General features: G+C 38.1%; 1 pseudogene; it reads left to right on the forward strand.

Annotated features, from left to right (window-relative positions):
• Positions 1 to 681: 681 nt before the first annotated feature.
• The window catches only part of LOC101585973, a 42,934-nt pseudogene continuing 33,878 nt past the window's right edge, over positions 682 to 9,737 (forward strand).

Genomic DNA, 9,737 nt, shown 5'->3' on the forward strand with positions numbered 1-9,737 from the left:
GAAAGATTTAAGAAATGAAATCAAGATTCACATGGAAGTTCAATCCCTGATGGAGTCAGGAACCCAGCCCTGATCTGCAAATCACAGGGCTGTTCCGAGGAACAAGGGTCTTCCTGTAGAGTGTGTGGGACATCATCAACCTGGACAGGTATCTGGAAAACCATCCTAGGTCACTAAGGAGGTTAGAACTAATAGTAGAGGAGCCCACAGCTTATTCTGAATATAAATGTGGGATGGGCAGTGCTCCTCCCTAAGGGTCAACAATGGGTTCTGTTGATATGTGATACAAGTAAATAGAAATCAATACACCCACTTAACATCAAGGACACAGATGGCCAGGAAGAAACTCAGGTGGTTTATGAACCATTCCATATTGTGTTCAGAGAGCAGAAACTTCCTGTGGTGGCTTGATTCTCAATGAGGAAAGATCTGCATGACTCATGTGTAAGGAGTAGCAGTATACTATTTCCTTGGATAAGATTAAGTTCATGAATCTCAGGATCTCACTGTTGAATGCCCCATGTAAAATCTCTCCCAGTTTCCATGTTGGATCAGATATACTTAAGAATTTTCCTGCGTCATGAATATGCAAATAATCAGAAACTGCTGAGGCAAATATGGACGGTCTGTGTACCAGAGTATTCTGCAACTATCTGTGGCTTTTGTAGAGTCCCCCAGAATGCAACTGTACAACATGGACTGGGCCTGGAGAATCCTCTTCTTGGCGACGGCTCTGAAAAGTAAGGTGATCCCAGGTCCTAGCTCTGAGGAAGTGACCAGAGCTATCACTGGGCCCAGCCTCTAACTTCTGTCTTCTCTCCTCAGGTTCCCAGGGCCAGGTGCAGCTGGTCCACTCTGGGGCCGAGCTGAAGAAGCCCGGGACCTCAATGAAGGTCTCCTGCAAGACTTCTGGATACACTTTCACCAGCTACGATATGCACTGGGTGCGACAGAGGCCTGGACAAGGCCTAGAGTGGATTGGGGGGATCTACCCTGGCAATGGCAATACTAATTATGCTCAGAAGTTCCAGGGCAGGGCCACCCTCACGGCTGACAAGTCCTCCAGCACAGCCTACATGGAGCTGAGCAGCTTGAAGTCTGAGGACACGGCCATGTATTACTGTGCAAGAGACACAGTGTGGTAACCACATCCTGCATGTGTGAGAAACTCAGAGGGAAGAGCAGCTGCTTAGATGATGAAATGAGAGAGATGACAAGACTAAAGGTGTGCTAATAAAATTGGTGATGGAACCGAGGAAAGGAAAGATGAAATGGGTTTGCATTCTAATTGAACAGGCTAATTGTAGATTGTTTACTTCAGTTGACCCTTGTTGTGCTCGGTGTCTGATATACTCCAAAGACTTATGCTGTTAAGGTCATGGGATTTTCAGGTGGCTAAAACTACATTTGGTGATTTTCTTACAGTCTAATGCTGAGGAAATGGTTGAGAATTTTACAGCAGCCCTAGTTGAGTAGCTGGCATGCCTTACAATGGGATATGAGGGTCAACACCTCCACTCTTGTTGCTTTTGGTTTTTTATGTCACCAAGAAAAAAATCTCCTACTCTGCCATGACTTTTTCTACCTTCAACTGCCAAATATGAACTGAGACCTCTAAAAACTGTGAGTCAAATAAACCTTTCGTTCTTTCACTTTGTCAGGTGTTTTGCCATACGAATGAGAAATTGAACAGCACAACCCCCATGTAAAATACAAAGAAGAAAGAAATCTCTCTACTAATAAGCCTGAAAGATACAGTTTCTAGAATGCATTTTTGAGGACACAAATAATATTGTCTCAGTTCACAAATTGCATTCACTCCACAATTCTGGAAAAGATTTTCTTATTCCTGTTCATGTGGGGGAGATCACAATTGTCATGTTTTACCAATGGAGTTCATCAATGGATGCAAATTTTTGTAGAATGTATATGTTTGTAAACTGAATTTATTGGAAACAGAAGCATTCATCAATTTTGATGTTACAGAATTGCAAAACAATTGAAGAAATATCTAAGAGAAAAGTTTCACAATCACATGACATTGTTCTCTTTATTTTGTACAATATTGCCAGAATGTTGCTGTCATGTTATCTTAAAAAAACCTTACTAATCAGGAATCTATGTTCACAGTAAATTTGATTACAAATTAGAGAGATTTCCCAGGAATCTGTTTCCCACTTATGTATATAACCTGCCCTACTACCAGCACCTTGTCCTATAATCCCACTTTTTCTGAGTGGTAGGACCCACAGAGAAACGCCACCACATCCCATAGTCACAGCATGGACATTGACTCATTCCCTATACTGTGCATTCTGTGGATTAGGATAAATGTTCAATGACATACTTTCACTGCATGATTCACGCATGTCCAGATTACTCAGGCGGTCACCAGGAGCAACTCTGTAGTGCCTTGGGGAAGTAGGTGGCTATTTAGCCAGGCAAGAGGTGGGGCCCTGGCAGAAGAGTGTGGAAGCTGAGCCCTTGGGAGGAGTCCAGTGGGCCAGGCTGGCTGTTGAGCTCTTTCCTGAGAAATCTCTAGGGGCCCTCACTACACTCTTGGGTAATGTTGATGGTTCAAAAGCTTCCTTTTTGAAGCCTTCTGCAGAGGTCCCATCTGGGCCTACAAGCAGTCTTCATCCTTGGCAGAGAGCTGGAGATGAAGCTGATAGAAGCATCCTCAGAAGGTGAAGAAAAACATGCTCTGACCAGGACTGTGAACACCCCATGTTCTTGCCCACTGCTTTGTTCTCATCAATAAAATATTCCCAAAGAGCTTTCACAGTGGAAGAACGATTTTCTACTTTTATGGGCAGGCAATGTGTTGCATTGTCCGTAAGTCTTTCAGGATTTTTTGGTCCATGTTTGCTTCTTTGCATTTCTAAATGATATGTGTCACACGGTTGTATAAATATGCTTTCCTACAAAGTTATTAAAAATCACTTAAGTGTAAGTAAGCATTCAAATTCATATTCTTATTTCATTTTGAGAAATTATTCTTTGGTTTTGTCTAAAATTTTACTTAAGGGGCTGGGGAGATGGCTCAGTGGAATAAGCGCTTCCCTGGGAAGCTCAAGGTCCTGGGTTCAATCCCTGGTTTTGTCAAAAATTAAACAAAAAGAATCAAATAAATAAAATAAAATTTTACTTAGCCTTCCAGATAGCTCAGCAGATTATACTGGCTGCTTAGGCAGACACAGGGAGCAGCTGTTTGATCCCTCGCCTGTTGTGCCAGACCCGCCCCGGGGTGTGCTAAAAAAGTGATTGAAACTGGGTGTGGTATCACATGTCTGTAATCCCAGTGCTTGGAAGGCTGAAAAACAAGAAGGATCACTATGAGTCCAATCTGTGTAGTAAGACCCTGCCTACCCTGTAATAAATACATGAAAATAGATGAATGAATGAATAAATAAATACACAAATAAATAAATAAAATATTCCTCATTAGTTTCAGAATTTAGATGACAGTGGGTTTCAGATGTGTCCAGTTTTGATCTTAATTTTATAGCTTCCTAGAACTCTGCATTGGACTCTGGTAGCTGAACTTAGCAAAAATTTATTTTGTTCCAGAAAAGTGATTAACAAAGGAGATTATATATTTTTTATCATAAAAATAAAAAATTATGTGATATGACAATGTTATTTCTAAATTTAACAATTTTACTTAAAAGCATTGGGGCTGGGGAGATAGTTCAGTATTATAAGTGCCTGCCTGGCAAGAGGAAAGGCCTGAGTTCAATTCTCAGTTACTAAAGAAAAAAAGCATCAATGGATTTACAATGTTTTCAAGCATCAAGATGACTTTCCTAATTTATATAATACAATTGCATTGAAATAACTCTAATTTAATATTGATACTTAAAGCCAAGTTAGCAGCTGCACATGTAGCTCACCTGTTTATAACTTGCCTTGCAAGCATGAGGCCCTGTGTTTGATTCCTGGTTCAAAAAATAATAAGCCGTATTATGTTAAAAATGATAATCCAGCTGCTCTTGTTGAGGTTGGAGGATAAGACCATGTTGACACATTTAAATGTTTCAGTAATGCAACCCCCAGGTCTGCTTTTTCTTTGAGAATAAATTCAGTAGTTCTCTTCTAAATAAGCACAAAAAAAGTTAATCCTATGCAATCTTCTTTCTTTCTTTCTTTCTTTCTTTCTTTCTTTCTTTCTTTCTTTTCTTCCTTCCTTCCTTCCTTCCTTCCTTCCTTCCTTCCTTCCTTCCTTCCTTCCTTCCTTCCTTCCTTCCTTCTATCCTTCCTTCCTTCTTTTCTTTTTGAACCAGGGATTGAACTCAGGCTCTTGAGCTTGCCAGATAAGCACTTATTCTATTGAGCCATTTCCCAGGTCCCTTACACAATCTTATTAATCATTTCAAAATTACTGAAAAGGTATACAATCTTATCATGAATAGAAAATAAAAGAAAAAGAAAAACCTTCAGCAATGATAATTTCCAGAGACTCAAAGTTTAGTAGCATCTGTCAGATACTTGACAACAAATATTGCCTAGAAAATTAGGTTGCATTTACAGAATAACAATTATATTACAATACATATGTTACATTTGCAAAATAAAATACTGATAAATATGCACAATAAAACAAAATAGAATGATATAAAATAATCACATATTTTACTTTAATAATACTGTTAATAATCATTATGATGCACATTTCAATACCTTCTTGTTTTTGTACTATTAGAATCATTTGGCAAGTGTTATCTTTTTTTTTTGCAGTTTTCCTCTTTTTTGTTTTAAATTAATTTTATTGAGAATGAAATAGCAATAAGACAGCTTCAAAACAAGTTAGTAGGACTTTTTTTTTTTTTTTTTTTTTGCAGAACGGGGAATTGAACTCAGGCCAGGGAAGCGCTTATTGTACTGAGCTATCTCCCCAGCCCTCAAAACAAGTTAGTAGGATAGTTACAATAATCCATACATTACATATTATTGTCTTCATAGCAGTTATGCATAGTACAAGATTCAGACAAGATATCTTCTTCTTCTTCTTTTTTTTTTTTTGTGGAACAGGGGATTGAACTCAGACCCTCGAGCTTGCCAGGGAAGCACTTATTTTATTAAGCCATTTCCTCAGCCCAGACATGATGTCTTGTCCAAACACTATTAGTACAAATCTTTCTTCTCACTGAAGTAAGAGAAAGTAGCTGTATATCTATCCTAACTGGCAGGTATTATCTAAAAGCACCTTTTATGAGCTCTGTGTGTTGGAGTCATAATCCCTGGGATTATCTGCAAGTGTTAATGAGGCACAGAGGGGCCTATTTTGAAGTAGTTCACAGATCTGTGAAATGCAGATGTAAAGTATCTAATGAATGTCTTTTGACAGGAAAAAACACTCTCACTAGAAAGCATACATTAATTTCTTGCCTCTTGTAGTTATTTCCACAGGATTCTCATGATAGCCACAAATTCACATTTAATAATTTCTATTAATGAGTAAAGGAAACATTAAAATTATAACTGTCCTAGTTATATGAAGAAAACACATTTTTTATGTAAAATCAGGTACTGTAGGGTGTGAACCCCAATTGTCTATGTCTAATTTGAGAAATCACTGTAACCTATTATTGTAAAGTAATTCTTTGAACCCCAAAATTCATCCCCACTTTTAATGCAGTTGTGCCTTTTGTATAATCTTGAAATGGCAATATAAGTTAATAAGGAAGACATGCATCTAGACATGTTTTCAAACAAAACCATCAGGGAAGCAAAGACTTCAAGGCAGATGGTCGAAGGAGTCAGGAAAGGCACTCACCTATCCAAATACCAGAAAAAGCCCCACCCTCTCCACAGACGATCTGTGCAGGTGAAGAAGCCCCATCGTCCGAGCCATGACAGGGGATGGATATTGCATCTGCTTTCACAGCCGTGCACAGAGAACTTCCTGTGCAGGGCAAGGACCCTCCTTTTCCTCCTGGCTCTGCTACACAAGCACAGAAGCTCATTCTGGTTCTGAGTAATTTCCAAGGACAATCATTAAACATTTCTCATCACAACATAGCACACCTGCCAGGGCCATGCTGAGAGGTCAATTGAGACTGGGCATAGTGGCGTGCACCTATATTCCCAACTCTTGGGTGGCTGTAAGCAGGTGGATCACTATTGAGTCCGATCTAGTCATCAGACCTTGAACACCATGTCGACCTTTCCTTAAAATACAAAAAAGAAAAAAACAAAAAAAACAAACAAACAACAACAAAAAAGAGCACAAATCCTTTGTGGTCCAGGTTAAATGGTCAAAGACCCCAATATCCATTATTGTCCTGCTGGGCTCTGAAATGGTATGGTCATGATTATGGGACTGTTTCTCACGCCCTTTTGGAAATAACCAACCAAGATATTCATGAAGATTTCCTTAAATAAGATGTAGTCTAACCATTTTGGTGCAGTTCATAACTTATGTGAATCTTGAGTGCATATCTAGTTTCAAAACTGTTACGTGTCATAAACAGTGTCAATGTTATTGACAAAGAATTGATTACTTGTCTCCCAAATTTCTATAGCAGGAAGAAGTGTTCATTAATTATTTCATTAATCTTCATCATGCTGAAATATGAACACAAATTAAGAAATAAAAGCATAAATATGACACAAAGATCTGGAAGTCAGATTCTTTTTTATTTATTTTTTTCATAATTTTATTGAGAAAAAATAGCAATGAGACAGTTTCAAACCAAATTGGTAGGACAATTTCAAAAATTAACACATTGCATACATTCTTCCTAGTGGTTAATTGCTGTACAAGATGCGGACATGATATCCTATTTACAAACACAATTGGAACAAAGCCCTCTATTCAATAAGAGAATGTAACTGCATATCTATCCTAACCACTTTGAATATACAGGTACAAATGGACATTAATCTGTATCCCCTTTTTTTGTTAAGTTCCGTTATTTGAATATTATAGGTGTGTAAATTCAGCAAAATATTCTAAAAGAGTTCAGTAGCCCATAATAGTATTGGGTCTTCCGCTTGACTGGCAATGTCAGAAATTGTTGACCTGAGTCCCCTACAGCTCAACATAACAGCATAGCTTTACTTCTTATATTTCATTTATATACTTTTCTGCTGGATGGTTAAGACCAAGGTAAAGCAGGACCTATGCAACAAGAGTTGTAGCTTTTGGGTCTGATAAGGTCAGTGAAATCCCCTCAGGATTTATCCTGAGATCCTGTACCTCAGATTGTAGAATCTTTGTCAGTGTCAGCCATGTGGATTGGTTACAGTCATTGCTTGGCCAAGGTGCTCTCTGTGAAAGCCTGAGAGAATGTTTTCTCTCCATGTGACTCTCCTTAGGCACACTCTACATCATCGATCACTTTCCTCTTTGGCCCCATAATCAACTTGATCAGAAAATTTGGGACACTACCGAGTTACATGGTGTACAGTACAAGTTCTCACATGTTCTGAGTCTTAACTAACCTTGGAACGCTAGGACCAAAATGTTGGCTTTCCTTGCAGCCTTCCTTTTTCTCTAATTTGGTCTCCAAAATTAGGTTGTTAACCATCCAGAAGACAAGCTTATTGTTGTTACCATGCAACTTAGGTTGTAAAGCTTAACCTCACTATCTTTCTGAATATCAAACATCTTAGTCATAGCATGGAACAGGTATTTTTCATAAAGTATTGATATGTTGAACTTTTAAGTCCCTACAGAATGTGATAAAAATATTTAAAAATTAGAATATATTTTAAAAATAGGCATAAAGAATTATATACTTCTTATGTTTACACATAAGTCCAAAAATCTAACCATATACAACCTTGAACCAGGACAGTCCCACAATATTACTTTTCCTGTACCTTGCTTTCATTCACCACCCCCTTCTTTTTGAACAACCATCTACCGGAGAGACAGCATAGCAGCAACTGGCATGTCATGACAAGCAGCCCATATTCAGAGGGCCAGAATGACAGGCACTCCAAGTATGAAACTATTATTACAGAATACCATCTGCAGTGCAGTTGTTTAGTTCACAGGTATCAGTATATATAGTTAGTCAGGGTGAGAATCTTTCCAATGAACTGCTAGATTCAAAAATCTTCTGGAGATTCTCAGGATCATTGCCTTGCCCATCTTCTACATATAACTGGATGGCTTGACATTGTCATGTTTCCTATCTCTTCTCCTTTCCCTCACTTGATTAGTTAAATCCTTGAGATCCTGCTTTCCTTTTACTCATATCATACCTTTTTATTTGTATTTCTTCTTTTGAGTTCTTATACTAGGGAAAATATATGATATTTACATATGTGTGTCTGGTTTATTTCACTTATGAGTATATGCTCAAGTGGCATCCACTTCAATATAAAGGCTTCGAGTTTATCATTCTTAATAGCTGAATAATACTCCCTTGTGTAAAAATACCACATCTTCTTCAACCATTCCTCAGGTGATGTGCATCTTGGTTGTTTCCAAGATTTGGCTATCACAAATTGTGCTGCTATAAACATAGGCACACATATATCCCTATGGTATGTTGTTTTCAGATCATCCGGTAAAATTCCTAGTAGAGGAAAATCTGGTTTAAATGGGATTCCCAGTCCAATTTTTATAAGGAGTTTCAACACTGATTTCCATAATGGTCGCAGCAGTCCAAATTCCCACCAGTAGTTGAGAAGTGTTCCTTTTTCTCCACAGCCTCTTCAACATTTGTTGTTGGGTGAATTGTTTATGATAGCCATTCTTTCTGGGGTGAGATGATATCTCAATGTTGTTTTAATTTTCATTTTGTGGATGGCTAGTGATTTGGAGCATTTCTTTATATATTTATTCGCTTCTTTAATTTCATCCTCTGAGAAGTGTGTGTTCATCTTGGATGCTCATTTCTGAATTGGTTCTTTAAGTTTTTGGGCCCTAGTTTTTTTTTTTTTTATTTCTTTAGAAATTCTAGAGAGCAGACCTTTTTCTGAGTACCTATTTGTCATGATTTTTTCCTAATTTGTGGGCTGCCTTTTCACTTTGTTGGCAATTTCTTTTGACATGAAAAAACTCAGTAAGAGTAGGTACCAGTTGTTAATTCTTTCAACTGTTTCCCGTGTGATTTGATTTCTGTTCATGAAGTCTTTGCCTACCCCTATGTCCTCAAGAGTTCCTCTTACTTTCTCTTCCAGGACATTTGGTGTCTCTGCTTTAATGTTTAGATCTTTAATCCATTTTGACTTTAGTCTAGTGCATGGTGATAGACCCAGGTCAAGTTTGAGTTTTCACCATGTAGAGAGCCAGTTTTTCCAGCACCATTTGTTAAAGAGGCTATCTTTCTTCCAGTGAGTATGTTTGGCCCCTTTGTCAAAGATAAGGTGGCTGAGTGTGTTCATAGAGCCTTCAGCATCTTCTAATCTATTCCATTGATCCTCAGGTCTATTTTGTTGCCAGTACCACTATGATTTTATCACAGTAAGCTTGTAGTATAATTTCAAGTTAAGAATTGTAATGCTTCCTGCCTTGTCTTTAGTGCTCAGGATTGCCTTTGTTATTCTAAGTCTTTTCTGGTTCCAGATAAATTTTAGGAATGATTTCTCGAGCTCTGTTATGTATGTCGGCAGTAGTCTGATAGGGATTGCATTAAATCTGTAGAGCAATTTTGGGAGTATGGCCATCTTCACAATGTTGGTTCTTCCTATCCAGGAGCATGGAATATTTTTGCATTTTCTGAAATCCTCTACGATCTCTTTTGTAAGAGTACTGTAATTTTCCTTGAAAAGATCTTTGA

This window comes from Octodon degus, unplaced genomic scaffold (assembly GCF_000260255.1).
Source record: "Octodon degus isolate 3935 unplaced genomic scaffold, OctDeg1.0 scaffold00284, whole genome shotgun sequence".
Classification (NCBI taxonomy): Eukaryota; Metazoa; Chordata; class Mammalia; order Rodentia; family Octodontidae; genus Octodon; species Octodon degus.